At 38.4% G+C, this 4,726-nt stretch overlaps 1 non-coding gene across 1 annotated transcript; it reads right to left on the bottom strand.

Moving 5' to 3' along the window:
• Positions 1-3,360: 3,360 nt before the first annotated feature.
• On the bottom strand, positions 3,361-3,467 carry LOC141694548 (small nucleolar RNA R71). The gene has a single exon (XR_012563842.1). It is a non-coding gene; the product is annotated as a small nucleolar RNA R71 (small nucleolar RNA).
• Positions 3,468-4,726: the final 1,259 nt, after the last annotated feature.

The following is a 4,726-nucleotide window of genomic DNA, read 5'->3' on the forward strand; positions in this document are numbered from 1 at the left end:
GTCACGTCTTGAACCAGATGAGGCATTGTTCATTCTGATATGGAGAATCTATAATCTGATCTGCTGGATATAAATACTCTGACTGAGAATCTTGGTGAAAGAATTTCTCCTTCACATCTTGAGAAAGTTGAAGCTGTGAAGATCATCTATAGAAAGATAAATGATAATGATGTCAGAGAAGAGATTCTGTACTTTTTCAGGGATGGTATTAATGAAGACTGTGACAGAATTGAAATACATTAACTATCTTCTTAGAGTTGAGAATAGTGTCACCAGAAATTGGTCTTCTATGATACTTGAAGTCATCAGAAAAAGAGTCATGACAAAAGATGATAAATACAATGGTGATTATGTTCCTGAGTACAGAACTTATATTGGTCAAGAAATGAAGATGAAAAAGGGAGTTGCAGTGCTACAAGTTTTTCTCAACAGTCCTCGGTTATCCTTCAGTCCTGATCATGAAGATATCAGTCTAAGCTTCATGTTGATTGGTGATCTTGAGATAAACAAAAGCTCAATTTCTAAGTTAAGATCAGCCATCTATCAGCGTGGAGAAGACACTGAAGAGAAGAGAGAGTTGAAGAAAAAGCTTGTCAAAGTCCTACGAGACAAGGAGGAAGAAAGATTTAAAAACTTTCTGGAAACAACTATCAGTTATCTGAAGATACTGAAGTAAGCTTTTCTCCTTGTACATTTTGTAGATTGGTTTTGGCATCATTGAGAATGGAATTTGTGCTTCATTACATTAAGCATAAATTGGAGGAGATTGTTACATATTGAATTCTCAATGATCAGAAGAATCTCATGATCTGGCTATTTGATGTCATCAGTATATAGAGACAGTCAACTTAGAAGATTTGTTCTGTTCCTTGTATTATGGAGTAGATATCTTTTACGTCTGAGTTATAGGATTTTATCTATTCAGTTGAAGATATGTATCAGTTTTAGTTAGCTTTTGATAATGTATATCTTAGATTGATTTGTTGTAGCTGTGTAGTATATAAAAACAGTTTAGGTCATCACTTATTGTATCGATCTCGAGTATCATTCGACCTAGCAGCTCTCAAGAACATCAGTATTTCTTGAGAGAGTTTTGTAACAGTTTTTATCAAATATATAAAAAGCTATCATATCTTATTACTTGTTCGAAACATTTATACAATTGTATCCAACCCCCCTTAAACAATTGTATCTTCACTGGGCAACAACTAGAACCAAAATCTGCACTATACTCTGCTGATCAGTCAGAACATTGTTGAGTGGCATTTATGACACTTATTCATGCTCTAATAAGCTTTGAATTGGTGTATCTGTACTCAAGTTATTTGTGTTTTAACGTGTTTTCAAGTGTTTTTGCATTTCAGGCATTAATTTGTGAATCAGGTGAACTAGAATTATTTTGATGCTAATATGGTATCTAGGTGGTGTTGGAATAAAAGCTCGTTAAATCCGGCTCAAAGCTGCAAGAATAAAGAGAAAGAAAAGAAGTGTTTCTCGAAGAAGTCCAGCGCGCCCGTGCTGATGAAGCGCACGGCCGTGCCAGGGTACAGGAAGTCAGCGCGCCCGTGCTGGTGAAGCGCGCGCCCGTGCTGGGTCAGGATAAAGAAAATCCTGATTCTATTACAATTCTATTTTTTGGACTCCTGGGAGGATTGGACTGCTATATATTGATAAATTAAAGTCGTTTTTCAATAAGGAGACTTACCAGAACACAAGGAGAAGATGGAAAGAGACCTATAGCACAATTCAACAAAGGCGAAGATGAACTAGTTTATTCTTGTGAATCTTTGTTTTGAGTTGTAATCTTGGATGCTTGTTTCTTGTTTTGTTGAACATATACTCTTGTTTGTACTTGGTTTTATTTATTCGTATAAAGACTACGTTGCTATATCATGTTTTCATCGGAACCCATGTTGATGATGAGTCCGGTTATGGGCTAATCGTTGTCGTGGGGTTCTAACGGATTTATTTATGGATTTCTTTAGTTAAATTGTTTGATGCCTTAGTATGTGCTGATTGTATGATATCCTAGTATTGGTTGCATGTATTCGTCTTATGAGCATCGTGAACTTATAAGATTGTGTCTTAATTCTTAATGAAGCAAAAGTGAATTTAAGGATTTAGAACTTGCCATGCTAGCATAGGTTCATGTATTTTATGCATGATTCGTAGGTAATTTTAACCATCTTACTAGCCCTATGTAATAAAGATAGATAACTTGTGCTTAAACCATTATGTTGTCAAATTCTATAGACATATAGGGTCTCAATATAATTGGTGCCTATTCAGAATCTATCTCTTTTGTGGATGTCTGGTAGAATGGTACTCGTGCAACGAAAGTTGGCGTTTATTAATTCCGTGTTGTCTGATTAGTATCATCACCATTGCATGCTAAGGTTAAGTACAATAAGACTATTGAATGAAGTATTCAATGAAGTTAGAATCCCATGTTTGTCATACATATTAATTCAGTCAATCTTATTCTCGTAGTTATAATTGTTAGCGTAACTCTTAGTTATAAACAATCCCACTTTATTATCATCTTAGCATTGGATAAAAACCATACATTATTGCTTAGGTGTGAGAATTACTTAGTTAACCAATACAGTCTCTGTGGAAATGAATCTGATTTACATCTTATACTACTTGTGAACTCGTATACTTGCGTGTATTATTTATGCGTGTTTAGCGACTAACAAGTTTTTGGCGCCGTTGCCGGGGACGGTAGTGTTAATTATTAGTTTATGTACTTTCCGTCAGTGGTCATTAAAGTTCATTGACTCAGACATTGTTACTTAATTGTTTCCTTGTCTTATTTCAGGTGATCTAGCAAGGGTGTATACATACGCGTTCGCGTACTCGCAAGAGAACAGTGGATAAAGCCGAGGAAGAACTTGTGGTGGTTCGTAGGGAAGTTTTTGAGGATAAAGAGAAGTTAGAGGAAGAAGAGAAAGTTGAAGAGCCAATTATAGTAGCTATGGGTGATCAAGTAGAAAATTTGAAGGCTTTGATGGACTATTCTAAGCCTAAGATTAATGACATTCAGTCTAGCATCATCAGACCAGCCATCAGGGCTAACACTTTTGAGATCAAGTCAAGCACGATGTAGTTGATAAAGAACTCAGTTCAGTTTGGGGGTTCTCCTACTGAAGACTCCAACATGCACATCAGGGATTTATCGAGATCTGCGACACATTCAAGTTCAATGATGTGACTGAAGATACTATCAAACTATGTCCCATTCTCTCTGAGGGACAAGGCTACGTGCTGGTTACACTCTCTACAGCAGGGTCTATCACCAATTGGGAAGATCTTGCTCAAAAGTTTCTCACTAAATTCTTTCCCTTGGCGAAGACTGCCGCAATCAGGAATGCTCTTACTCAGTTTGCTCAACAAACTGGAGAATCTCTGTGTGAGGCTTGGGATCGATATAAGGAGATGCTAAGGAAGTGCCCACACCATGGCATGCCTAATTGGATGATTATCAACTGTTTCTAGAATGGATTGGGTCCTACTTCTAGACCCATGCTTGTTGCAGCATCAGGAGGATCCTTGTGGGATAAGACCTACGATGAAGCTTATGAACTTATTGAAATGATGGCTGCTAATGAGTATTAGAATCCTTCTCAGAGACTGATTCAGGGAAAAGTAGCAGGATATATGGAGTTGAATGCAGCAACTGCTATCGCTGGCTAACTTAAGGCTTTGACGATGAAGGTGGACACCTTGCCGAATTATGGAGTTAATCAAATCACTAGTGTCTGCGAGCTATGTGCTGGAGCCCACGAGACTGATCAGTGCACAATTTCTAATGAATCAGCTCAGTTTGTGAGCAACTTCCAGCGATCGCAGCAACCTGTGCCAGCCACCTATCATCCTAACAACCGTAATTATCTGAATTTTAGTTGGAGCAACGCTCAGAGTGCGGTTCAACAGCCTTATCAACAATATCCAGCTATGCAGTACAACCCCCTGGTTTTCAGCAACCATATTATGCACCAAGACAATAACTCTAGCTGCAACAAGCTAATGAAAAATCTGAATTGGAGGAGTTGAAGCTTATTTGCAAGATTCAAGTTGTTTCTATCAAGACCTTGGAAAATTAAATTGGGCAAATTGCCAATGCCTTGCTAAATCGTCAACCTGGTACATTGCCTAGTGACAATGAAGTGCTAGGAAAGAGGGAAGCTAAGGAGCAGGTAAAGGCAATCACTTTGAGGTCTGGGAAGGTTGCAAATCCCGAACAAACTCAAGAGTTAACTGAAGAAGTTGGGGGCTAAGAAAGAAGTAGTGTAGCAGGATGAAGAAGTGGAACCAAGGAAGACTACTGTTGAGCACACTCCGCCCGAGGGTAATATAGGGGAGAAATAGATCTATCCTCCCCCACCTTTTCCTAAGCGGCTGTAGAAGAAAAAGTTGGACAAGCAATTTGAAAAGTTTCTAGAGGTGTTCAAGAAACTTCATATCAACATACCTTTCGCCGAGGCTCTCGAGCAGATGCCTAGTTATGCAAAGTTTATGAAAGGTATTCTCTCTCGGAAGGTGAACCTAGATGATTTAGAGTTCGCCACTCTCACGGAGGAATGTAGTGTTGTGCTGCAACAGAAGTTACCTCTGAAGCTTAAAGATCCAGGAAGCTTCACCATTCCCTGTACTATTGGAAAAGTGTCTTTTGACAGATGCTTATGTGATTTGGGAGCTATCATCAATCTGATGCCTTTGTCAA

Source organism: Apium graveolens, chromosome 10 (assembly GCF_009905375.1).
Source record: "Apium graveolens cultivar Ventura chromosome 10, ASM990537v1, whole genome shotgun sequence".
In the NCBI taxonomy this organism is placed as follows: domain Eukaryota; kingdom Viridiplantae; phylum Streptophyta; class Magnoliopsida; order Apiales; family Apiaceae; genus Apium; species Apium graveolens.